The 27,683-nt window shown below is 46.0% G+C and overlaps 2 protein-coding genes across 8 annotated transcripts in view; both read right to left on the bottom strand.

Annotated features, from left to right (window-relative positions):
• Window positions 1-27,683, bottom strand: part of GNG7 (G protein subunit gamma 7) — an 81,130-nt gene that overhangs the window by 29,287 nt on the left and 24,160 nt on the right. For 2 of the 7 annotated variants that reach the window (XM_075524403.1, XM_075524406.1), the window contains one exon: window positions 26,613-26,691. The exons of 2 other annotated variants lie outside the window; for them this stretch is intronic. The gene's annotated coding sequence lies outside the window, so the exon portion shown is untranslated. Of the gene's footprint in view, window positions 1-10,354; window positions 10,494-12,157; window positions 12,181-26,612; window positions 26,692-27,683 lie in introns of those variants that run through there. 3 more of the 7 variants (XM_075524405.1, XM_075524414.1, XM_075524410.1) reach the window with 3 other exon arrangements.
• The window catches only part of SGTA (small glutamine rich tetratricopeptide repeat co-chaperone alpha), a 71,430-nt gene continuing 52,362 nt past the window's right edge, over window positions 8,616-27,683 (bottom strand). Inside the window, exon 13 of the transcript XR_012778746.1 lies at window positions 8,616-8,629. The gene's annotated coding sequence lies outside the window, so the exon portion shown is untranslated. The remainder of the gene's footprint in view (window positions 8,630-27,683) is intronic.

Below are 27,683 nucleotides of genomic sequence, written 5' to 3' on the forward strand. Positions count from 1 at the left end.
TCCGCTATATTAAGGTTAGCAGTAATACACTCAAGCTGCTTAAAAACCTCTGGACCTAAGTCCCGACCTCAAAACTCCAGGCTACACGTTCAACTCAGCTTGTCGAGAGCTAGACATTGAACAAGGTGAGGATAATGTATTGTACAACGTAGAAAGAAAAACACAAAACCAGCCACCTAAATGCAAGTTTCATTTCTTCAAAATCTAATTGCAAGTCCTGTTTGCAGCACTGAAGGCAGGCAGCTATAGGATGGGTCAGCCTCTGCCAGCAACACGAGATCAAGTCTCCAGAGGACTATTGTCAAGCTTCTAAAAGAAAGGGGTGAAATAAAACCAAAATATTTGTAAAACGTAATGGGATTTTTTCCACCACCACTGGAGAATGTTTTTCAGGCAGTCAGCCAGCACCACTTCAAAGAGTAAAAAAGCATGTGGTTTTTGCACAGCTTTGTACTTTAATATTAAACACAAAAAAAAAAGCCAAGCTCAGTGAGGCAGCCAGGCAACCGTCACTTTGATGCAGGAGAAAGTACGTCAATCGGCTGCATCACTGCAGCGGCTCCGGGGTCAGGGAACCCTCCTACAGCATCTCCCTGCCCACGCAGCGAGCACCATGTACCACTCCACTCCCCAACGCCGCGGGCTCGGCGAGAGGAGGGGGAGGGAGACAAAAAAACCAAGACATCGCTTTTCACTCCAGCAAAAGGACAAAGCTGAGTCAGACGCTAACTCATAGGCGGCTTCTTGTAAGGTGTGGAGGTAACGCTGCAAAGGCTGGAGCCGTCCCACGGCGGGGTTGGGAGGAGGCACACGCCGCCGGGCTGCTCCCCATTCTGCTGCCAGCCAGAGGGACGAAGGATGACCCTGCAAGAGCTTGAAACGGGGATGCAAACAATCTCATTTCATCTCTCTTAAAGATCCTTGGGAAGAGGTGGTCCTAACGCAGCAATTCCCCCGCTCCTGCTCATGCACCATTAAAAAAAAAAAAAAATCAGAGTAAGCCAGGCAAAGCACATTTACGGCAGTCGTGTTTGTGCTGCAACACACCGGACTTTCATGCGATTTCATTTTAATACAGGACCATTAACTACATGTTATGGGCTTGTTTTGCAACTGGCTCCTGACTGTCTGCAGAACTTAATTTAGACATAGGAAAAAGACAGGTCTTAACTAAGCAAGAAGTGCAATTTCTAGCAGCCCTGTTTTGCTGTGAAAGCTAATTGTCAATTCCTCAAATTCCAAGTAGTTAAAAACTGCACTTCGGTCTCACTTCCCACTGTTTAACCTGTTCAAGTCTGGCACTAACCTAGTCATACCCAAAAGGACCCAGACCTAAAGCTTATTGCACTATGGCTCTTCAATCCAATTGCTGCTCTTTTCTGAGCAGGTTTTCAAGTCCATGCAGCAGGTCACCATGGGGCAGAGCGGGACAGCAAGCTTTCCAAAGCATAAACTGTCAACTAACACCATCAGCACCTTGCGCAATGGGAACCCAACTCCACCCGCCTGCAGATACCACTAAAAGCCTGATGTTATCACCAAGAGGTTTGATTTATACCAGGCTCATCTCAGAAAAGCCAAGAGAAAGCCCTGCAGATTTCTCAGTTCTTGCTCCGCTTGCGCCGCACACAACATCCCCAAAGGACTTGCAGCAAAAAGCAGGAATTAAGAAACATGATGTGCAGGCCCACACTGCCTCGTCGGTGGCAGGCAGAGGTTACTCCTAGCAGCTAGCTGAAGTAATATGGTTTATTTAAAAAAGGGAAAGTCCTCGTGCTATATGAGAACCTCAAATGACTGCTGCTATTTGCCTGAAGTTTCTCATTCACACTAAGATTAATTAGACAGTGCTGCACCTACCTGGAGTCTCCTATACTAAAAAGAAAGGGAAGAAGATTTAGTATCTTGTGAAAAATGCCTATTTGAGTTTGCCAGGGTGGCCAAAAGCTGCTTTGATATCAGTTGCTACTATTGCTAAAAAAAAAACCCGCTAGGCAGAACAAGTATAGTCCTTGGCATCGTGCGTCTTCTCCTCCTCCCACGGGTTGCCCGCATCCAGCCCCGGCACACAGCCGCCCCGCAGTCCTCCCCGGCACTGGCAGCGGTGCCGTGCTTCGCCGCTCGGCATCTGAAGCGAGCGAGTCGCGCTGCCACCTCCTCGAGCCCCAAGGAACCCGGACTGTGCCTGCAAGCTGTCCTCCCCGCCGCACGCAGGGTCGGTGTAAGGTTTTGGTGTGAAAGGGGCAAGAAAAATCTCCCCCATCTGATGGCAGCGTCGAACGAGTTGACCGAGAAGTACGGTTCATGGGGCTTTTGCTTCTAAATCCACAAGGTACTTTAAAAGACTCTTAAGTGATGAAATGGTTTTAAATAGGATCGTTCCAGATGCTGTAAGATATTCCTTCGCTCTTTCCTGGGAATTTAGTATTCTGGAAACTGCCAAAGATACAGCTGGGGACACGCTGTGACAGGGACAAGTGTGATGCTCGGAGCACCCTCAGCTCCCACCGCAGTCGCTACGGAAAGACGGAACCCGCTTTGCCACTCAAAACCCTGTTCATCCAATGGCTTTCAAACAGTTATGAATAAAGTTAAAAACAGGAGGAGAAAGTTCACTTTACCCTGCACTTATTCATTGTGTAAGAACTGTGCTTACACAGCCAGAGCTTTTACCAGACAAGAGCAGAACTGTTTGCAAGGGCGCAACTTTTTGGTGAAATTTCGGTATTACTCAGAAAAGCGTCTTACACATAATCTTGACCGAGCTGGACTTTACTGTATAAGCTCTTAGTGTCTGCAAAGGCAGGAAGATGTTTTAGCACTGGTGTGGGGAAAAAGGAGGAGCTACCATCCAATTTAGTAACTGAACTACGACCTGCAAGTTGACGAGTGGGTAACCGGTGGAGGAAAGGCAACGTGCCTGCTCCAGAGCGCCAATACTTCCTGTTAGGTAGGAAACGCTTGGAGAAGAAAAGGTAAAAGCAACTGCAGAATATGACAATGAGAAAGCAGGTGGATTAGTCACTGAAGACTAATAACACAAATGAATCCAGCGTGTGCATTCATTCATCCCCTCCTCCGAGGGCCTCGGGATGCTGCAGACGTTCTACGCAGAGCGGCTTGACATTAAGTGTGAAATGAGGTAAATCCAGTTCTCGCAGGGAGAACGCAATCGCTCTGACAGCACGTAAATCCCAAGGACTGGAGCTGGAAATGCCAGGGGAAATGACTGGGTCACTAGAAAGTGAATTCAACGCCACCGCAGAACAGGGTGACTGACTTTGGGCGAGCTCCTTACCAGGCTGTTGATCTGGGGCAACAGCTAGACTCATGCAAAGGAAAGATGGGCTTGTTTTTACTTAGTAAAGTGGAAGGAAATGCTTCCATAAATAGGAACTACAGGAATCAGTGCTGATGACATTTGCTCTGACCTCATTCATCCTCAGGAGATGTAAACACTGAATTTCACTCTCGACTGATGGACAAAACAAGCCCTGAAAATCTCTCCGAGGTGTAGGGGAAGGAAAGTAGTGATGGTTTGTTTTTTTTTTTGTAACCAGAATAGAAAGAGGAAAAGTGACCAAATTCCTGAAAAAAATGAACATTCACCTAGAAAAGACTCTTATTAAACACTGGTTTGAGCCCAGCCTGCTTTCCAATGGCCCATTCACCTCCCAAACGCCCGATACAGGAACTGACTTTACAGCGACTGCAGGGCAGCAGGTCAAGGATCACAGGCAAGAGCAGCCTGTTGCTAACTTTCTCCTACTCTTCAGCAAGCTGGTTGTTTGCTATAGTGTCCCACACACTAGCTCCTGGCTTGCTTCTGAGTGAGCCAACAAAGGAAAAAAAGAAAAAAAAATAAAATTAATTTAAAAAGAGTTTGGAGCAGCCTGGAGGCAGGAGAAGTTACTTGTCCTGAAGATCACCAGGAGTTCAAGGCAGCGCATCTATGGCTCAAGCACTTTCTATCCAGCAAAACTTTCAAATAACACGAAGTAGTCTAGCAGTAAAATCCACAATTATTGCCTGCTCGCATGCCCAAAGCCGGTGTGTTTACCAGCCGTGGCTTAGACCTGACAATTTTACATGTCTGACAGCAGCAGATCTGCTGCTTGCAAAGAGTCCTTGCACTCAGATCGCTCTGCATTGATAGATTTTAAAAAAGGGACTAATTAAGCATGCCTCTGCAGTTAGAAGTACATATGAAGTAGCCCAGCTGTAGTATGACCAGCCTGGGCACAGAACAAAGGCAGTAACTGCAGGACAACAGGGAGTGCTGGCAGAGGGAGAAGAAAGCAGAGAGAATACTCATCAAACCACTCGGAGAATCATGACACATCTCATGCTGCCACCCACACAGCAGGCAAACAAAATAAAACAAACTATTAATGAAAAAGAACAGCTGATACTATAGTGACCTGACCACAACTTGCAGGGGACAGAGAAGCTGAGCTGTGTTTAAGGTGCCAGCTGCCGGCCACGGCATCTCCGGCTCCGCCACCTCCACCAGTTTAATCTCCAAAGCTTTGGTCTCTCACGCCCAGACCTGGCAGACTCAGCTCTCAACTCAATTTGTCCTATAGATTACTCTACGGTCGAGCCTTGTGAGCACACACGCGTGCGCACACGTCCTTGGAAGATAAACACTGCTTATACCCAGTGAATCAGCGTAAGTCAGCCCAGCTCTGAGCACTACGGTGGAACAGAGTCTCATTTTCTGAAATGTCAGAGTAGGAGTCTGCAGCTCATTAGTGCCAGCTCCAGTGCTGAAGGATGCAGCGTGGTAGCGTGCCTTGAGGAATTAAGTAAGGTCAGTCCCAAATTTAGGGATTGGCTGAATATTCTGCTAATGTGTCTTAAATGCAGTTTGTTAAAAATAAAGGGTTTATTTTGACACGGCATATGGCACATTGCATCATCTGGAGTGTGCGGCAAGACAGATGGTAAGAGTAAGACAGAGCCTTCCCTTCGCGGCGTTCGCTACCATGTTAGGAGCCTCTTCAAAGGACTCTGTTTAATAAGTTTTCCAGGGGCTGTTTGAGACGAGAAATTGAGAAGCAGAAGATCAGCGCTCCATGAGCTAACGTTCTAAAGGAACTGACAGCACTAAGAACAGGCACACCAGAACAAGAAATCCACTACAGGTCTTACGGTATTTTTGAATTATTGTTGTTAATATTAGATAACTTGCCAACCAGTCGCTGACACTTAGGATGGGACAGCAGGTTCCCGGCTTTGCAGGAATCCTGGAAGTCTCCTATTGCCCCCCGGTCACCCACTTCATCAACACCAGCCCTAACTGCTCCTCCAAGTCAGTGCATCACGGGAAACAACATCTTAAAAGCCACTTGGAACCAACGTTGCATGCTCCTAACATCAAATACTTTGGTTCTCACAGAACATCACTGAAGAACGGCACACCACCACCTCACTCCCACCAAGTACCACATTAAGATTTGGCTGCCAACCTAAAATTGTTGGCAATTTTATGGCAGCAATGAGAAGACAAAATGCCTGCTCAAATCCACGAGCGATGGGCAAGTACGGTGACATTTGGCTCAGAATTACGAGTAGAGAAACTGCAATACATTACATGGCAAAGCCAGCCAGCTTTTAGCTAATATTCTCCTGGAGTACACAAACCCAAGTCAGTAGTCTTACAGAAACTGAAGAAATGTATTTGAAGGCAACATCACCCCAAAGTTAAAAGCAATAAACAGCTAAAGCTCTGTGTGAGCCTCTTGGCTCCTACATAGCCCGGAGCTCCAGATAGAGTGTCTGAGATAATTACAAAAAGCTCCACTTCGCTGCTGGAGCCGCAGAAGCAAGGCAGAGCTCAGCAGGCCGCACGGATTCCCGCTGGGGCTTCGGCTCGCTGCTGATGACCGTGGTCCATAAAAGCCAGCAGAGCATCCTGCTGAGCCATCCCCACCACCCAGGGGAAGGCCCGCGAAGATACCACTGCCTCTCGCAGTTGCTGTGGCCGTACGTTCGCAGCATTAAGGCGGTAAAAGGCCGTGCAATGCACTCTCCTTCTAATAGGTTCTCCTCCAAATTAACAAATGTCTTTTAGTGCCAGGAAAGAAGCATCATCAGATTGTGGCAGAGCCAGTTCTGCGTGTACAGAATGCAAAAGTTACAGTTCCTTAAGATATCTGGGAAATGCTGGAGGAGTGCAGAGGCTGCTTTAATTGCTTTGACCCACTGCTGCAATATCTCTGTAGCAGATAGTACTTTCTAAGGGTTTAAATCTGAGGTACAGTAGCTGTCCAGAGCTATTTGCAGGTTTATTGTAAACAAGTCCTACTTCTCAGGCCTCTGCTTCACGCAAGATAAACAGTGTGGCAATTAAGCTACAACTTCTGTGCCAAAACAAGATAAACTAATTTTCTACTGAAGTTCTGCAGAACTATCCCAAACTCCTGGAAGAGCAGCCCAGGGCACGGGCAGAGAAGCGAGGCAGCTGCAGGGTGCGATGCTGCAGAGCTCCAGTGCGACAGCCTTCACCTCCGCTCACGCTGCCAGCCGTCAGCAGATGGGGCGGGGGGGGCTCTTAGGAATTTGGGACCCAGCACTCGAGCACAAACAGGGACAGTCACAGAAAAGCGGTCGCTTTCCATCTGTTCGTCCCACAATACCCTGGCGCACGCGGGTGAGCCCGTGGACGTGTTGCTGGTAGTCTTCTCCAGTAAGGGTTGGCTATAAAAGCTTGGGAGCAGTACTAAGCGCAGGGCTACCATGAAAGCAGAACTTAAATTAAACCTCTGATGTAGCTTCGCATGGGAAAAGGCAACTACATGCTGTATTAATTTATACGTGGCACCCAGGCTGCTGGGAGAGTGACTCATCTTTTGCAGAGAAGCTGTCTGTCCAGCGAACTCCTCGGATGTTTGGAGGACACCAGCGGTTCGTGTTCAGCTCCCATCCACGCTGCACAGGAGTTGGGTTGCAGCTCAGCAGCTATCTCCATCTTCTGCTGCACTTTCCAGGTGCACCAGACAATCTGAATTCAAAAGCACTGCTGCACTTGAGCAAATACCTCGTGCACGAACCCAAAATGAGTTAAGAGTTCAAGGCATCTCAGACCATTAGGCTGACTGAAGTTATGGGTGGGTTAAGACTAGAGGAAATCTTGAGTAATTTAACGTGTTCCAAGTGTCCTGCTGTGTTTACAATTAAAATACCACAGGAAAAAAACCGCTGTCCACAGAAAGGGGAAGAGATTTGTGATTGTTTCATATGCCTTGAACCCCTTCTGGCCTTGAATCCTTTGGCCAGACACTGCATTCAACAGGTTAATGAGCTGGAGAGCTGATCAAAGGGCAGATGTTTATTCCCCCTTTAATTTCTGCCCAAGTCACAAATGCTCACAAATATTTATCTACAGAAGTCATAGCACTAATCCCATCTCCTTCCTAGCTTTTAAGTTTAGTGATCAAAGTTGTACAATTTCTTGAAGACAGTATTTCAATTTCAGTTAGTGGTCTCTTTTAAAGAATTAAAAAAAAGTACTTTTCATGAGGGGAATTAAGAGAAAACAGGTATGTTCTAGTGAAAATTAAAAGAAACATCAAAGTGAAACTCGGCAGCTTAATTTCACACCGTCTGTTCCTAAAAAGGATGACTGTAGGCAATCCCCTTTCAACAAATGCCAGAATTAGGATTTCACTTTCCCAGAAAGGCATTTCGGAGGACAGCCTCATCTACCTCCCCACCCACACAGGTACCCCCAGCTTCCCATCAGAATACGACTTTGCGTGGAAACTCCTCTACCTGCCCCCCAATCCTCTTCAAAAACGATCTCGGGAGCCACGAGCAAATCCCACCTGCCTTCCTACCCGTCGGTGGCACAGGGAAAGCGGAGGCTGTGACAACCGAGGCGCTTGCTCAGAAGGTGGCCCTGGGAAAGGGCTTTGTTTTGTTTTCCCCTGCCCTTGCACCCTTAGCTGGCCACAGCTGGAAACACACAGCTTTCAAGGTCTGACAGGATTATCGGAGCTAACTTGCTAAGTTGCATTTCACCGTTAACTATGCAAGCACTATACGGGACAAGTACATGACTGAAATTTCACCCGATAAATAAATGAAGCTAAAATCCGGCGTACGGTGCGGTAAACATTTCCTAACTATTATTAGCCAAAAGGAAAGAGTGTGACTGAGCTCCTTTACCAGTCAACACTGGCTGTTTCCACCTGTCCTGGTGCCAGGGGTGTAGTTTGGTGCCAGGGGACATGCGGTACCTTTGCTGGACAGCTGCACCAGGATGGCAGGCCACTGCTGTAATGGAGTCTATTAAAATTCAGTGCTGTGAGTCAGACAAGCATGTGCAGGATGTCTTCAACAACAAACCGCCCCCGGGTGCTGCAAGCGTGCAAAGATGTTTTGAGCATCAAACCCAAGGCATGAGAGGTGCGTTGGGGGCACGCCGCTCCTCGAGCTCAGGGGAACTGAGAATCTGCAGAGCCTTCCAATCTGTTTGTCAGAGATGCTCGTTTTCCCTCCTCTGTTCCAAAGAAGTCTAAATTAGATTTCTTCAGAAGCAAAAGGCCAAACGTCCCCACATGAGGGCAGTAATCAGGACGTTATTAGAAACGCCGTCTGAGATGACCGTTCGCTCCTTCCCCCTCTCGGTGCACGCTGATCCTGGGGAGTTGTTTGTCTCCACTCTCCATTTGTCATCCTCACTCAAAGAGCACATGAGTCAGACTGTGCACCACAGATGCTGCTGATAAAAGCACACTCCATTTGGGAATATTAGCAACCCTGCAGAACAAAGACAGCTAAAAAAATAAATCCCCGTCCACTGACTCCCAATCAACTATGCCAGTAAGTGCCTGGTAAATGTCACTGGCTTTACACTTTGTATAAACATCAATCTTTGGATGTCCAGATTAACTCCTCAACTTCTGCAGGATCGGAAGCACACACCTTATAAAAGGGCAGCAGCCAAGGTGCACCTTCAGCATGGAACAACCAGCGCCTGTCCCAGGGGTGCTCACTGTAGTTCTGTCCCAACAAATACCACAAAGAGGAAGAAGGAGGTACGTAACTTATTTCTGCACAGCAATATTACATAGGCTGGATTTTTGCTATGTATAATTTTCCAGAGCAGCAAAAGTGAAGCAATTAATATTCACATGGACCAGTCATAGCAGAGAGCTCAAGCCCTGGCCAGCTGGAAGCTCGACCCCAGAGACCAGCAGCTTTGCTTTGGAAAAGGGATCCAACGAGCTTAAGTAAAACGACACCGACTGTTAGGTGCTCTCACCACTGGTTTGGAATCAGTTTACCATAACGGAATTAAACTAAAACAAAGCACTTCAGTGCGTGTAAATAATCCCACTAAATAAAACTATGCATGATTAAAAAGCCGTCAGCTTCAGTGCTGGTAAACCTTGGCAGGCCCTGACTGCACTGTCGCCATCTCACCACAGCTCTCGGCAGATCTTAATGCTCCTTTCAGGCACATCTGGAGAGCTATCCTATTATCTAAAAAAAAAAAAAAAACCCAACCAAAAAAAAAACCAACAGAAAAAACACAGTGACCCGTTCAAAGTGTACAACTTGTCTCTCTTCGATAAAGCACAGAGCCAGCCAGCCGCAGTGCAGACTGTCCTGACCAGAGGCAGAACAGAAGTCCTCCGTCGGCACACAGCGCCGGTCTCTGTGCAACAAGCTGCTCCTTCTGCATCAGCCTGTTCTGCTTGTGCCAAATTGTTCTTTGTAACACTCACAAACTGGTTCTGCCGAATCCTACAATTAGAACAGCACCACGTATACAAATTAAGGATTTGTATCAGCCACAGATTAAGGATCAAGAGCTGCTCTGCTCACAAGAGGTTTTTTTTTTTAAATCTTCCAGATTCAGATTAATTTGCATGTAGTGTGTTTTGAAGCCATGAACTTAAATGAAGGAATGGAGGAGTTTCCAACAAAAATGATTAGCCTCTATACATACAGCCTCTATAGTGCTCAGGCTGCATCGGCCTAAAGATCCATTATGCAAAGCTGCTCATCCTGGAGAGCAGCCAGCAGGAGAGGAAGGAAAATGTGCAAGAAACCGGGCAGTCCAGCTGGGCCATAGCTACTGTCTTTACGATTTCTAAAGCTCCAGGACTTAAAATGATTTGAGGCTCTTCCCTTATCACTGCTGTATCTCATCTGTTCCTTCCAACGCAGGAAACCAGTTGCACAGCACTCACTGTGCACCAGCAGCTGGACAACACTCATCTGGAATATTAACCTGTACCAGAGGTCTGAGAGTGCCGAAAAGGCCAAGGTCACTGAGAAACTGCTGAAAGGCTCTAGAGGCAACACCACCACAGAAAAGCAGCGATCTTCATTAACCCACCTGCACTCCTAGCTACCGCCTTCCCTCCCCGTCTGCTCTACTACAGCATCTCCTCGGCCTCTGACTCTGCAAGCAACGGGAGCGGCTACTGCTCACGTCGGGTGTTGCAGCTGCATTGCCTGCATCCGAGATCAGGGGCGGTGCTGACCCTAGCAAAGCATCACGACAGGGCAGTGCAGACAGCAGGTTGTCTGCAGACGAGATCTGCTGCTGTTCTCCCCGAGCAGGAAAGGGGCCGGAGAAAAGAGCAAAGATCAATTCTGAAGGAACACTTTTCTAATTAACAAAAACTTGCCAGCAAATCTCACAAGTTTGACATACGCTCTCTCTCCATCCGTATCTAAACAGAATATTTATCCTATTGATATTAATTTAACAGTGTAAAGGACTTGAAATCAACTTGCATTTTCTCAATCAGCGGAGGTGGCCACAGCAAGCAGCCAGGTACAAGCATCGCTAGGCGTGTCAGGCAGACAGTGCTGCCATCTGAAGAGAACAAAATCTCATCTGTTCGAAAGGGGAATGTCAGGTACATCCAGGTACCCGGCAGAAGCATCTGTGCTGCGTCCAGACGTCCTTTACACAGACAGCAACCTTGGGTTCTGTGCAGCCTCCACATGAAGCTCCGTAACAACTGCTGAATCACCAGCACTGTCCTGGTAAAAGGTATTAAAAGCTTATCTTTTAGACGTAACATGATTAATTGTTATTATTTTTAAGATTTAGGTATAGTGGAAAGGGAACGATGGATAAAATAGACATAAACTAGTCTTTAGGTGATTTAAGCCTTAAACATACAGAAGAGGATGAAAACATCTTCCTTTACAGATTTATACCAGCGTAGCTCTGGAAAAGGCTGTCATGTTTCAGGAAGCACCAAATGTTTGATCAGAAACTGAATCTGATTCCCTGGTTTGGTGCCGTTTCCTGCAGCCTGCCAGACAGGACCAGGGCAGGCAGCAGGATTATCTCACCTTGACAAACAGCAGCCCCAAAAACTGCATGTAACTGTATGCACAAGGAAGAGCTCTTCTCAAGGTGGGCAAGAGGCGATATTACAGATGCTTAGGCAGGTTGCGGTGTGTGCAAACAAATCAAAGCACAGGCCAGGTATACTTGGAGGTAGCCTCTTCTGCCCTGCCCAAAGTACCTGGAGCTACCTTCCATTGCTCACCATCGCTGCTCTTGCAAAAGAGATTTTTGCAAGACATTGCAGAACTGTGCGCTCTCCTAGATGCCTGGAAACCAGGGGTTTAGTTTTGGCATCTTAACTGAATATCAGGAACAAGCACAATACCTGGCTATTTAAACTAAGGTGCATTTGTAAGAGACTAAGCACACCGCCTGGACTTTGGCTCATTGTATCAGCAAGAGAAATGCAGTCTGTTATTTTGTCTGGGCACAGCCTAACACTGCCACTGAACAGCTACTGCCTGACAAACAGCCCCGTGGTCACCTGCATTAACAAGAGAAGCTCCTGTGGTCATCGGTGTGTGCTGGATCACTGGACTAAGGCTCTACGGCTTTTATTTGGGGAAATACAGCACTACCTGGGAATCAGCATCAGCCATAAGGCAGATTCAACAGCAGCAGGTAGAGCAAAAAAATCAAAGAGTTTTTTTCAATGGCAAGTGAGTTTATGATAGAATCCAGTGTAGTGACAGCTTCCTCAAATAAACATCGAAGGTTAGCACATCGCAGGTCTGCACCAAGAACACGTTTGTCGTCTCTCCAGGTCTGTTACAGTCCTAGTAAGGTGAGATACACTAAACACATCCATGAACTTGAGCGGAATAAACTCACCATCAGCACAGCCATGTGATTAGTCTTCACTGTGCTGCAACTTCAGTCTGGTAGGGACAAAATGCAATCTGTTGGACTCACTTCCTATGTGGAGGATAGCTTGTGTCTACCCTCTGGCTATTTTCACCCTGTATTGATGAATGCAAACAACTCTTAATTAAAAGCACTGGAGTTAAGTCTTCATCACATCTTAGAAGAGACAAAACCAGGAATGTAGCACGCTTGAGTCATACAGCAGGTTGTACAGCATCGTACCACCAGAAGTAACCCCACAGTTCTCCTAATTTTCCTTTCCAAATAATGAACATTTATGATAAATGTATCAGCTGCTTTGGGCTTGTTTGGCTAGCTGGACCCTTGGTTCAAGATTAGGTCGAGCACATGGGAGCCTTTCAGTTACTTTCCTTCACCTCAAGTTTGGTATTACTTCTGTGCCTGCTTATATAGGACACCCTTTCTTGCACAATGGCTTCGAGTCTTGAGAATTCGAGTTTTGCTGGACATTTGTAGATCCCACCACCAGCTGTCACCTCTTTAGGAACACAAAAACAACCCACAACCAATTTGCAGTTAGAGAGAACAAGTCTTTAAATCAGACGCTTGCAAAAACATGCAGAGCTACGATCCTGCAAAAACATTAGAAGCAGGCTCTCAATGGCAAGGTAATTATGAATTTATCTTAATAGCACATTAAACCCAACAACTTCTTTTGCAAAGATGAAGGGCCCCGGGCCTGCTGAACTTATAGCAACACACAAATGCTTTTGTATGTTTTGGCAACAAAATAAGTCTCTTTAAGAGACCAGATATTTCTTGACCATGGAGAAAACAGAGCTCCCCGTCTAATTTATGGCCTTGCTAACAATGTGGGAAACTCATTACAAGAAACAAACAACTGAGATGCTGCTTGCCACCTCCCATCTATCCCAACAAGCCCCGTCTTAAACTACTTTCCAACTGCTTCTCTCCTCTGGGAAGGTAAATAGCCCGACAGGTTCATCCAAATACACCCTGTGGGTCCTGCCGCAGGATCAGCCGGCTCGCACAGCGCGCTCGAGCCCTCGCTCGCCTTGCTGTACTGACAGGGAGAAGATTTGTGCGAGCGGGACAGCTCGCGGGAACGCAGCAAAGCTGCTCCCGCACCTCTCGTTCCCATGGGCAGCAGCAGAATATTGTACCGTGTCTCATTTCAACCGATCCTAAAGCATGCAACGAGGCACAGGACAAAGCCTGCAAACCTAAAATGCAACTTGCAGATGTAGCACCTTGTAGACTAAACAGAACACAGAGTAGTTTGCACGGGCTCTTTAAATCATTATATTCCTGTTTCTTGAGAAGTGACCTGCAGACATCATGACAATTTTAAGAGAACACATAAGCTGGTTTCTGAAAAGCTACTTTGAGAGCTCTTCATACCTAAGAACATACTTTTATCAGCTCCAGAAGAGGAAAAAGCTGCCTAAAATGCAACTAACTCATAAGCTTTCCACCTGAAATCATCCACATAAACAGCCTGAATATGAAAAATGTTTGAAGGCAAAACTCAAGTATCAATTTGTTGAATTAAGCTGCTCACTCACACTCCCCTTCACAAAGTTTGAGCAGGATTAGAGCACGTAGCCTGTGCCGTGTACCTGTTTGGACCGCAGATCTGCATAGCGCGAGCTTAAGGCTCCACGTCAGGGCAGCAAGAGCAATACACAACCACAGTAAAAAGCTATTTCTCAGGCCCTTTCTGGAACTCCATCAAACTCAACTGCCTGTTTATTTAGCCGCTGGTACGAAGTCGAGCAGAGCCAGCCGCCAATACAGACGGCCCTGGCGCTGAACCGAGCTTCAGCAACGGTTGCAGTTCTGAGTATTTTTTTTTGCTCTGCTTGGAACCACGTAAATAGCATTTCTGTATGCCATTAATCCTTTCATGCTTGCGCTTCCCAGAGTAACCACTGCTGGGAACAGACTTGCGTGTCTTCAGATGCCCAGGGCTTCCCCGCCACGCCGACCTGCCAGCCCTGCAGAATGCAAAAAAGCTGCCAGCGCAGAAAACGGCGGTGGCGTCACTGGCAGGACAAGAGGCAGAGCAAAGGCATCGAGGTTACGCTGGGGGACAGAGGAAATTGCTGCAGAAAACAGGAGCAAGATGCCAGCATCTGGAGGGTGACAATCCTTCCCCAAACAGAACTTTGTGACATACGTTTGTAAGCTAACGACTATAAAGAAATTCAATAGGCTTTTCTGTGAAGTCTCTGTAAGCCAGAGATGCTCAGTGATACGAGTTTCACTTGGGATTTCAGCCAGAGGAGATGGCACACTGCAGGCATAAACTAATATATTCATCACTAAAATTCTACAGCAGGCATAATGTTTTCAGCTATTTCTAAGGAATATTGTTATTCTAACTCAATCTTATGCTTTGCTACTCTCTCTGACCATTTTAATTGTCAGGTGAAGCATTAAGGCAAAGCATGCTCAGAACAATGGCATCTATATGTCTATTAATTTCAGTCTAATATTAAGAAGGAGCAGTGGTGTGAAGGAGCCAAATTATTACAGCCCCTGAACATCCAAGACTGGAGCAAGCCCTGATAGCAACAGGAAGAAAGGGGTGAGGATTACCAGAGACCATTAGCTGCACATGACCTACAACCCTCATTAGTTCTGCTATTTGTTAGAGGGAGGAAAAATAAAGCAGTTGGATATTACAAGAGAAATGCAATGGCAGAAACGTAGCCGTGTTTTCTGAAGTGCTAGTTTCATACTTTTGAATTCTGGAAAAGGATGTGGGCACAGCCTCCAGGCAAAAGCTGCTGAAAGAACCAGGGTGTTCAAACTAGGGTGGAGGGTCACTGCATACCTGGAAGGAAACCCACTATTACCACTGGGCTCCATCAAAACCAGGAGCAGCGGGCTGAGGCCTCAAACAGGATAAATTCAGCTTTAAGAAAAACTGACAGCCAAGGGAACTGCTTTCTGGAACAGTTTTCATATAAACTGTTACGGTGTATTCACGGGCATCCTAAAGACGAGCAGGATTCGGTCCTTGAAGCAGAGCGTTATCAGAGGCTCCAGGTGGCAGAGCCGTAGCAGGGATGGCTGCCACCACGTGCCAACCAGGCACTACCCACCAGCAGCTTTTAGTGTGCTGAGGCCAGATCAGCTAGTGACACACGAGAAGCATTAGTAACACAACTGAGTACTAATTGAGTCACCCAACCACAGGAAACTCACCGGGTTCACCTCATCTTCTCCCCCTCCCCTCCCATCGTGGGAATGGCAAGGGAGGAGATGTCGAGGAGAGCCAAGCAAGGCAGACAGATGACCTACCGAGCTGGGTAACTGTGCAAGATGATTCACACAGCCCCAGCCGTGTGAACAGCCTGTAAGCACATCACTGCTCTTCCCCATCCAATAGTAAATACTGGACCTAAGCCATTTTATTTCTCTTGGGGAGACTCCGAGCGTTGTTTTGGCACAAAAACAACGGAGCAGCCGTTCCCATTCTCCAGCTATGGCAGTTTACTCCAACTCATCTCAAGCTCTCAGCTCACCTCCTGGTCCTGCTGCCTTTCGAGGTCCCTGAGGGACCATGACTGCCCTTTTTGCCCAAGGTCCAAGCTCTCCAAAGCCATCTGGGCTCCTTAAACTGAACTTGTTGGGCCTGTGAACCCTATTTCAAGCCATTCTTACCCAGTAATGCATTTCCCAGATGCGATGCTCAAATGGCAACCGGCTAGAAACCTGTTCTGGTGAAGGCAGCTGTGAAATCCAGCACCTGACTGTGGGAAAGCAGAGGTCATTTCCCCAAAGCTAGTGAAAACAAAGAGGTGTCAACTCATTTGAAGAACGAATAGCAACATCCATACCAAGCCAGACCGACCAAAGGAGGCATCAGATCTGAGAGCAAGGGGAAGACAAGAGATTCCGTCAGCAAAAATAAATACTCTGTGCGTATCCCCATGCGATGCATGCAGCTACTCCTCCACTGCAATTGCAGCATCTCAGTTATATCCATCTCAAGTATTTCACATCACTTCCAGCTGTAATAGAGCGGATTTTTGGTGCTGATCACACTCTCACAGCCCTGCACTCATTCAAGCTAACCATGGGAGATGAGGGTAGATAGTTGTTGTCTTGGACACTGAACCTGAACCCCTGCATCAGTTCTCCCCTCTCCTTTTTCCACGATTCAGCCAAATAGCAAGATATCCTTGGACTGACACGCCAGCTTTGAGACAACGAGAAAAGTGGGTGCTATTAACAGGTATAACATACTCTGCGCTCCCAGGGTGCACTCTCTCCCCAGCTCTCTGGTCTCCCAGAGGTCTGCGACCGTCCCACTCGAAGGGCTTCATGCATCCCTTCGGGGTACCCAAAAATTCATGGCCCTATAAAGGCCCCCAGCTCCCTAGGCACAAACTTTCTGTGCAAGTGGAGGGATGGTATTGCGTCAAGATGACCCCAGAGCAGCGAAGGAGACAGGTACACAAACAGGCTCATCTCTGTAAAGCAATGCAGCGTGACATGGCTGGAGGGCAGCCAGGAGCAGAGAAGCTGGGAATGCATTCAGAGGAGACCTACAGTGCAGATAAGTTTGCTGCAAAAGAATGTTAGGGGTGACTCGTGATTGTGAGAGAAGATACCGAATAGTAGTTTGGTACTGGTCTATAAAGCAAATCTACTCTGCTGATTTGCCCTTACTAAACATCCAGCTAAACAAACCCTTACTCTGAATTTTTCTGGCAAAAGGTGTTCAGTGTTAGCGTCTCGTAGTCTCTTCTCCTCTGTATACAGAGGAAAACTCACAATCAGGCTGCAGTTCATGGAAAATTGACAGAAGGTGTGTTCATATCACCAAATTTTAGTCTGATATAAACTTAACAATGAAGGTGACAAGAGGTACAAGGAAAGGAGAAAACTGGAAAAAACAGGTTACAAAATCACAGCATCTTAAGGTGCCTCTTAGGAGACAAACCTGAACAAGGCCACTGGAGAGGGAGAATCAGGACTTTGCCCCAGCTCTTTTTTTGATATATTAAACAGGGATTATCTCAATTATACTAAAAAAGTCATACACAGAGACTGCCGCAATCTCAAATTTTCCCTTGACTATTTGCACGCTGCTGATTGTGTCTGATTAAAAATGCAGAGGACTTTTGCACATGCTGCAGAAATTAAATTCTTAGAAAAGCATTTCGAGCAAGCAGGAGGGAAGGAAAGGTGGTTTGTAAGTTCGTGTGTAGAAGAGGTGAAGAGAAGGGACATCAAAGAATGGTCATTACCGACAAATTACAGACTGTGGGGAAAAACACGATAACTCAGCTGTCAGGCAGGGACATGAGAGGGACCTTCTGAAGAATCAGGTGTCATTAAGTGGTGCTGGATGAGCGTCGAAGAAAATGCTTTGAGCATCTCACTGAGCTCAAATTAGAAGTGGAGAACTGTAAGTCCTGTCCTGTTTCAAAGGCAATCCAACTTTGAGCAGGGGCTGTTGCGTTTGGAAGTGGTTTTGGTTTTGTTTTTTTTTTAAATACAAGCACTAGAGACAGGGAACAAATTCACCTGTCAGCTCGACTCCGAGAGCAGCAACCCCAGGAAGGTAGCAGGGCAGCCTGATTTTGTCCAGCCTTCTTCTGAGATTACAGCATTCCCCAGCACACTTTCTGAGCAAAGGTTGCTTTCATGGCTGCCTGAGAGAACAGTTAGTCATGTCTAGTTCTGCAGAGGCACACACTATAGTTAAAAAATAAGTGGGTCCTCTGAGTAAGTCACTCTCACCCTCTGTTTCAGAGCTACACGGTGAGCAATGAGGAAGGAGAGCCTGGAGGAGAAACCACAGACCTGAAGACTGCAGGCCAGGCTCCTACACCAGCTCTGCCACAGCTTTCCTTCATGACCTTGGGAAAACACCTGACCTTTTCCTGCGAGGCCGCTGTAAATTTTAACAAAGCACTTAGAGACAGACAGAAAACAGCATTTGTCACAGAGGAGACAGGATTCTTGTCAATGCTGATAAAGCTGTAAATGTGCTTGCACAACTACCAGCAGCTAACCGAAAGAAATCCTTTGCACAATGCAGAAGTTAACTATTATTCTTCTGCAGATCACCTGTTGCAAAATCTCATGTGACACTGCAAAAAGCACTGAGATAATTTCAAACCATTATAAAACCCACCAAATATTTTGTAAGATACATTCCTCGTTAGTAGGGAGCTAACTAACAAAAAGACCTGCTCCAGACAACCTAAAGGTTTGAATTACAGCTTATCTCAAACGCCTGCATAACGTGTTTGCAGACTGAGTAACCATTTTTGCTGAACACAAGGTTTTACTACAAAAGATGAACAACTTTCACTCTACGGCTGCTCCAACACGCAGCCATGACATAAAAGCCCCCAGCCCTGCGTCAGAGCCATCTCCCCTCCAACCAAGCTCCTTCAGCTGCAAACAATCGAACCCTGGAGGGCACAAGCCCAAAAACTGAATTTCTGCCTTCGGAGCTAATCTGCTTTGTTTTTAAAAGGAACCAGGCTTCTTAGGGACAGCCCCAAAATACTTCCCGTTATTCCTTGTGCCAAAGCATGACAAACTTTGGTCATTCTCGACAGATCTGAGCTTCCCAAAGCTTGTGTCCCCAAAGCTAACCCCACCAGCTCCATCACAGCAGCATTAAGAGTATGCTAGGATGAAGGCTTTCATCCTAGCAAACATTTTGTGCTGATTAGTTCAAGTGCAATAGTTCAGAAAAAAGAAAAAGGTTTCTTATAGAGCTTGAAGAAGAGCTTGGATCTTTAGCTGCTGCCCCACAAAAACTAGCAGTTCATTTGTTTTTAGCCACTTTCCTTGAAAAGTGAAGGAAAAATTAAGAAGAGCAGGACTGGTTTGCAGAGGCAAAGACTTGTAAAAGCAGTTTACGTGACTCATGCCCCCCCCCCCAACACTAAGACCAATGAGAAGGGGCAGCAAGTGTTGTTCAGCACACTAAGGAATCATATCCTTTTGTTTCAGGGACTGGCTGCAATAGGATTAAAATTCACAACTGTTCTGCAGAACTACCCTCTCCTCATCTCCAGTTTCAAAGTCAGGTGCAAAAATCCGTATATTGCAGCTCTCCAGCAATCTCCACACTTTGCATCGATCGCTGCGCAGTGGGTGTGACTTTGGCAGAAGCACGGTCTTTACTGCAACAGGGAAAGGAAAAGGAGAGAAATTACTGGCAGCGCGGGCCACTCCTGTTGGCAGGGCTTTGCAGCCGTAGCAATACTTTATAAGGAAATTTCTTGGACGATGCCGCCTATCCTCGTGTTACTGAGGTTTTTTTGTATTCCATTGCAGATGCTCTATGAAGTTATTCTTAGCAGGTATTCTGCATAGAACCAAAGCCATCCCCAGGCTAGGGACTATCTGCAGAAACACCAAAACAGATTTGAGATCTGCTGTGGAAATAAAGCATCCCTTCAGTTCAGAGCTACTGAAGTCAAGAACGGAAGAAGCACAGAAAAGACGAGTCCCAGGAGATTCAGGTTTAAGCTCCTAGTACGGATGATGTAATACGGTTAAATCAGGCTTTGTCCAACCTTTGCCTATTAACGGTCAGAGACCTGCTGGTACGCTTCCAAATGCTGAGAATCGATTGCATTTCATCATCAGGCTACGGTAATATTCAAATGGGAAGCATCCAAGGAAAGTTCAGGTTCTTCATTTGTTTGTACTGGGGGTGCCTCTTTCTTCCAGATCAATGATTTACTGCAGCTGGCAGAGTCCTGGCCATGTCCTCATGGTTACCCAGAAAGTCCAGATTAATAAAAACCTACTTATGTCTAGTTTTTAAAAAGATAAATAATTCCAACACTGCTATCCTAGTTCAATTCCAGCCCACACTGGAGGCACCAAGTTCAGGATTACATCAAAGACATCGAGGAATAGGATGTACTGACCATGTTTTGGGGTTGTTGGGGTTTTTTTCCCCTCCGACAAAGGTTGGTCTGACCTGGGGGATGTGGATCATCCATTTCCATCAGTTACCAATAATAAATCAAGCTGAGGAGAGCAATAGGTAGAAAGCAGAGATGCACTTCAGGTTTAGAAGCATGGCACCCAAACTAATTGCTGACTAATTTGGCTCTTACTAGCCACTTTTGCACACACATTTTCCCCATGGCCTTGTACAGCTGGGAGCATGTGACAATAACACTGTGAGTCTCTCTGGGCTGGACCGGCAGAAAAGCTGAATTTTACGGAAAGAACAGCTCATGTACGAGCTCCTGTGTACAGAGAGCGGAGAAGGAGAAACCCAAAACAGAGGAGATTTCTCCAGTCCAAGCTGCCATCAAGACTTAAAAAAAAAAAAGGCAAGCAACTTTCCTTTCAGATTTTTAACTGAAATAGCTGAGTGCCTAATAAGCAAACTGCAACTGCTTTTACTCAATCAAATGGCATTTGGGGATTCCAGATTAATTCCAGTGAACTACAGCAACAAGCAACTGAAAGTTGCCAATATGCATTTTATTTTAATAAGTACGAACAAGATTTGAAGTGCCAGCGGGCGGGGGCTGTACGTACAACTAACAAAGGTGTCTGGTAGCTTAAGTGATCTGGAGACAGTTCTGGGATTCAAAATTTAAACAAATACTAAACAAATGAGCTGGTGCAGAGGAGCAGAGGAATGCCGGCCTCAGGGCTGAGGAATGCAAGCCCGTCCAGACAGCAGCAAGAGAGCAGCTGTATGTGCACCCTGCGCTGGGATGGGAAACCAGCTGGAAATATGTAAAGTTAGTGCTGCTTAGGCACTTTTACATATATCTATACTTAGAAAAACTAGATAAAGAACAAGCAAACCTGTTTAATGACAATCTGCCTATGCAACCTGTTCCCCAACTTGAAAGCACAAATGCAATGAGATTCAGATAAGAGATTGAGGGCTTTCACACTAGAAAGTTAGAAATCAATTATAGAAACAATTGACAGTTGGATTATTCACCTAAATCTCCTGCACCCTCTCAGCGATTTGCATTTCAAACAGACCAAATTTCACAGCAGGACAGATCGTTTCCCCAACTTGCCTCCAAGTTCACACAATACGGAACTGTTCTTCCAGTTAGCCCACAACTAGGGCTTCCTATCTCACCAGAAAAGAAAAGGTTTAGCTTAAAAATCACAGTAAGCATTTTTGCACATCAATAGAAAAGTGCTTAGGCAGCTCTAAACTGCAAAGAATTTATTACAAGCCAGACAAACCTGGTTCAGCACAGGCCAGCTCTGAGGCTCGCTGACTGCGTGTGATACCATGGTTTTCTAAAAAACAAAACCAAATCTGATATTTAGATGACCTGCACCATAGATGCCACCATACCATCTCACTAAACAGTGATGGGTAATGTCTTGCATGTCTGTCAGCGTCTCGCACACCAAAACAAATGCCAGGTTTGCTCAGTCATGTATGACTAACTCGGTCATCTCCGGGGCCAGCAGACCACAACATCGAGCACCTCCGCCTTGCATACAATACCGTCAAACAATGAAACCTCGGCTCTGCAGCTGGAAACGACCATAAGGATATATTCATGTTTACCCAGAGCTTAGGTGTTTCAAAGGAAAGGCTGGTTTCGTTATCCTGGCTGGTTGCCAGTTTGGCAAAGGCAAGACAGAGTAGCAGCTTGCCCACACTTCAGGGACCCCCTTTTTCCGTCCCAGATCTCCGACGCTCCTCAGCCGCGGCTCCTCCAAAAAAAACCCCTAGATTGTTATCTCAGGCCAAGGAGCAGGAGAATAGGAAACCAGGCTCTGTTTACTGCTAGCGGTTTGGAGGAAAGCCCACGGGGGCTGTCGCTGCTGAAGGTTAGCTCCGTGTGCAGGTGGAGCGTGTGGGAGGGCAGGAAGGACAAAAACCAGAGCCAGTAAGAACTGACTCAGCAACGCTCACCCCCTTTCATTATCGCCGATCTTAAAGCAGAAATGTTAAAATACACTTTCAAAATGAGAAGGCAAGCTGGAGATGGTTTCTACAACACTGCTGGAAGCAGGCAGACGTTTTAACTCGTGCAAGTTACCAAAAGCACCGATGTATTGGGAAGCTGCAGATGAAAGATCGTATCGCGAAGTCTTCGACAGTAATTGGGGGCTGCAATAAGCCGTTAACGTGCAGAGCACATTTCGGGGCTTAGCGCAGGAGGCTGAAGGACAGCCTTCCCACGCAGGAAGGGATGGGAAGCCCGCATGACAGGAAGGGAGAGTCCCACCCAGCACCGCGCGGGCAGCACAGGACAAAACCTTACTCCTGACTGTCAACATCAGCTTGAACATCCAAACACCACAGCTTTGCAGACACCACAGGGTATAGTGTGTTATCATGTCCCCTGAAAACAGCTAAAAACATTCTTTAAAGAATTAACTATGCCCCAAAGCAAGTAATACTCAATAAAACGTTGCAATTTAAAAAATTGGACTTTTTTCCTTTCTTAGGTAGGTAAGGAATAGAAGCATCATCAAAGCTGGCAGCTGTGGGTATAAATAGACAGGCCACCAGGGCCGGCTGAAGGGCCACCATGAAGAAAACTGACAAAACCCCTGCTGTACTTGTTTTTCCATTATCTAATATTAGGCCATGTAGGTATTTATGAACCATTCTGCAGTGCATTCAAGCTAATTCCCAGAAAATCACGTGCCTGCGCAGTGAATTCAAGATTAGGAAGCCTTCCAATGTTTTCTTGAGAAGAGATGTGATCACCATGCAGTACTAACAGCAATTTGAAAATCTGCCTTGTTGGTTGGCTGCCAGATACTGACCCAACGAGCATCTTATTAAGCCTCCAGCCATCGCTTCCCAGCTATTTGTGTCAAACTGTGTGCTCTGAAGTTTGAAAAGTCTAAAGCAACTTCAGACTGGGGGCAGAAGGACTGATATTAGTTACAGAACCACATTATAAAACATTTGAAGAAATACTAAGTGCTCAGAAATTAGTGCTCATATAACAAGTACATGCCAAGAGCCTCTCTGGTCTACAGCTGCAAGAATAAGTCAGTAGTCATCGGGCCTGAAAGGCTCATTTAATTTCTCTGTTAAAAAAAAAAAAAAAGAAAGAGTAAAAATGCCACAGACATTTCCAGCCACTTTGGACAATCAATTCCCACCTCCTTCAGCCTAGGACACGAAGGGCATGAGTCACACAAGCCACTGAAGAGAGCAACACCTCTGTCCAGATTTGACAGCCCGATGGGGAAAGGCACTGCGTCGCTGTACCCTCTAACCCTTCTCTTCCCGGGGATGTACACTTACAGTGCTCAGAAACCAGAAGAAATGCCTGTTAAGTCTGTGTAGCAATGTTATATTTAATAGAATCCATGCAGATGCGCCTGTATGAACAGCCCTGCAGTGACAAGGACAAGAGCTACTGGACGTTAAGTTTCTTATTTGAAAAAACATTAGTTCTTTATGCAGCCTGCCTCTTCCTACTGTTCCACCTCTGGACAGCTGCTAATGGCAAAAAGCACTCTGTCTGCACTGATTAGCTATCTTCAAGAAAAAAAAATCATGCCTAGAGGGCAAGGCAGCTGAAAGCTACCCAAAAGTCTTGCTACAAATTTTTGTATGAAACAGCACCTTATTTAGACAATTTGAAAAATGTTACAGAGGGACACTATGGCTGGGAATTTGCATAATGGGCGTCTACATCTTGCTTACCTAACAGGAGAAGAATCCTGTCTGTCAGTAAGTCTAGACTGTGGTGTTGAATCCAGGGGACCGAGGAATCTCCCGGCCAGAAATAACACCGGCGCAGGGCAGGGTGCTGCCATCTGCCGACACCCACCGCTGGGATGGCGAGGCGGCAGAAACCTCGCTTTTTGTGGGCATCTCTGGATGGGGACTGCTCTGCAGAGCTAGGCTCAGTGCTAAGAGCAGCAAAAAAAGCCATCCTCCTCCTCGCAAAGCCTAAGCTGACTCTTCCAAGTGCTCCAGGAGACCTGCAAGGAGTAGCATCCCCCAGAGTGCCTCGCTCCACTGTGCTGGCTGGACCGCGCTGTTAGCTGTAGCTGCAATTAAAGCAATGGTAGCGTGACAGTATTTCATTAAAATGTCTATACGTTATTTAATATTAAAAGGCCACAGCATAACAACAGCTTTCAAATTTAAACTACTCCACAGGCTTAAGGTGGCTTAACAGAGACCTCTGCAGTTCAGAGCGCCTCACTGCAGGCAGTTACTCTAGATGCAGTTTTTCCCACCAAACTAGGTTGTAGAAGGTAAGATACCCAAAAGGCACAAAGGTGTGCCTTTCGCCCCCATTTCCACCTCCAAAAGCCTTGCTGTGACACACGTGGAAACACAGAACCACTGGCTTTGGAGTCACATAGATCTCATCTCCTCCAAGCGACTGCAGCAGAACAGCAATCATTCGTCATCTGTCCTGCTTTTCCTCCTGTCCTCAAGCAGCATCAGCCTGACCCGCCTCTCCCCAAAGCCCCAGTGGGGATGTCGAACGCCTCCCAAAAACGGGGAGGTTTGAAACACGCGTTCAGACTCCTGCCCTTTCAATTCCAACGGGTACACGCTACAACACAAGCAACCCTCCTCTTCTTTGAAATACAGCACCCTTGATCTAAAGATAATCCATCTCTAGGACAACAGAAGTATGTGAGCAAGATACTCTATTCTCAGCTATGGGTTTGTCATCTCACCAAGCTTAAGTTCCTTTACCTTGCTGGTATTTCACACATGGGACAGGAAATATAGGATTTCACAAAAGGACTGCTGGTGCACGAAGGGACTTTTGAGGCTCCACAGAAAGCACTCATGCCAAGTATTACACTACGAAGATGGAGGTGACCAGAGAAAGGCGACACCAACGCTCATGTACCGCAGTCCGATACCCCGTGAAATTTTCAGCTATTGAGCATTCCAAGCAGCAACAGATATAATTTCTTTAAAGCCTACTGAAAAGATTTCTAAGTATTTCATATAAGCAGCTGCACTTAAAAGTCAGCATCTGGTGACCAGGAGGGCAACAATGGACAAAATGGGATGTGGTTAGACCCAACTGCATCACGTCATGCGTAGTGCCACAGAACTGCCATCCGTACGGCAGGCCAGATTTGAGACCTCGGAAGAAAAAAGATACGAGAAGACAAGGTTGTGTGAAAAACTGCAGAAACTATTTTGGAAAAACGAAGCAGCGGAAACACACTGGTGAAATGCTGTTTCTAGGAAGTCAGAGCAGACCGAATGCCATGCTTAATCTCACCGTCATTTCCTTCAAGCACACTAAAGTTTACTTGGCCGATGTGGCCCTTTACGCAGTGGGGTCAGTGGGTCTTACTAGAAAGGTGAACTACAGCTACAGGCATCATTCCAGTTTAAATCAAGTTTAAATATTGTATTTGGGGGCACAGAGGGAAAACATAAACAAAATGGACAAACTGCTTTAAAACTTTTAGAACAATACTACTGATTTATTCTGTGCTCAAGATCACATAAAGCTCTAGGGCAATTTAAAACAGCACAACTGATATTTAACTTATTTCTTCTCTAGAAAAGTCATGAGGCTTTAATCACCATGCTGCTTCATTAACTGGAGATTACTAATTACAGGATTTGTTAGTCAGCGCTACCAGACAATGTTTTAGTGTTGATTGTTTGTATAGGGAAGATTGGAACCAACGATTTAATAATTGTAATGGCATACAAGGTGATTTGCAAGAGCTGTCCTCAGCAGAATGGACAAAAATCATTATGGTTTTACCTTGTCACATAGTTTTTCTGAAAGTAACAGCTTCAGTAGGATCAATGTGAAGCCAAAGATGAGAGAAAACAGCACAGGACAAGTGAGGCACGCACCTTAAATCACGCGTTGAATCTCCTGCCTCTACCTTGACCATTCTGCTTAGAGGGCAGGGAGAAGACAGGACATTTGCAGCATCTAATATTCCAGCACAGAGCAAAACCGCTATTATACGGGATGAAAAAGCCATCATCTGCAGTATCTCCTGTTCGTGTGCTACTGGTTAACACGTACATACGTTCCAGCAAAGGCTAGATAAAAAAGGAAACTGAACTTCATCATCCAGCTACAGCAGTTAAAGCCTGCTGCTTCCCTTGGCTCCCCACAAGAACAAAGGCTCCCACACACCTCACGCCTTCTGACTAAGAGGGACATGTCTTCTTTGGAATCTATAGATCTTCTTCCCTAATTAAGGAGGTGGATTACTGTTACATAACGAGCAGAACATCGCTCCACGTGGGCAGCGAGTAATCACCAGCCTTTGCCTCAGACCGGCAGGAGCACGAAGAGTCAAATCAGAAGAGCACCTCGGACTAGCTAACGTAGTCGGGCCAACACCACAACGGTATTATCTGCTGTGGCATTTTCCCACTGTAGCAGGTAAAACTTAACCATCAATGGAAGGTAAATTAATGATGAAACCATACTGCGAGTTTCACAAGGGTAGAGTTCTTCCTGCTCACCTTCTTACTGCAGTGGAGCAGTTTCGGTTACCGACTCGTAGGGCGCGCTTGCTGCGGGGGCTCCCAGTTATGATTCCTTCTGGAAAGGAAACGGGAATTCAGGAGATCCATCAGTGATATACTAAACAGATGGTGCATTATTAATGAAGTTATAATTCAGAATAATGTATTTTACTCCATTGACTGCAATTTTATCATAGCAATATTTACTCCAATAATTAGTGTAATAAGGCAGGCACTGCGTTCACTGCAGTTGTCTGTTTTTATGGATATCAATTTTGCATACCAAAGAACTCAATGTCCCATGGATGTTTTGAAATTAACATTGATTTGTTTGAATTTTATAGTGTTTCCAAGCACATCTTTATTTTGTTGCATACAACAGACACACATTGTCAGGGAACCCATTTTCATTTGTTTTTATAAATAACATGCATGACCTGGAGGTCACACTGTGTGTTTCAGACACTGAATCTGAACGTGCAGCATCTGAAACTGGAGATAAGTAATGCTTCAACTACTGGATGAGTGTTCACTTAAATATTCTGCTCTAGATTTCACTGCAGTTTAACTACTAGACTACAGTCAGCAGATGTTGAGCGTTAAGTCCTCCACGGTGGGGGAGAGAGAGGTGTTTGCACCTTTGTATTTTTGGGGGGGAACGCTGTATAGCAGCGTTTGAGCAAAGACGACAGCAGACTGCTCTGGCTAAACACAGACATACTGGCAAGCTTAGTTTTCAAGAAACAAACACAAAAAAAATGGTCTAGGAATGGGCTGGCCTTAAGAAAGCAATAAAAACACCCTGAGAAAAACCAAGTCATGTTTAGTTTTCTCACATGTCGGGATGCTCCCCTGGCGCACCCCGGTACACGGCTCCACAGGACGTCCTCTTTCCTGCTTACCAGTAAGACATTGCTCAACCCTCCTCCGGTCAGCCCAACTTACCACACTGAAGTCAAAGCTGTTGTGAACGAGAGCTAGGGATTAATTCCAAGAATCCATCTGAGCTGAAATCCAACCCTGCTTGTTTTCTCCACTTACTGTCTGAACACAAACAATTTTTTTTTT

The sequence above is a fragment of the Mycteria americana genome, chromosome 24, assembly GCF_035582795.1.
Source record: "Mycteria americana isolate JAX WOST 10 ecotype Jacksonville Zoo and Gardens chromosome 24, USCA_MyAme_1.0, whole genome shotgun sequence".
Taxonomy (NCBI): Eukaryota; Metazoa; Chordata; class Aves; order Ciconiiformes; family Ciconiidae; genus Mycteria; species Mycteria americana.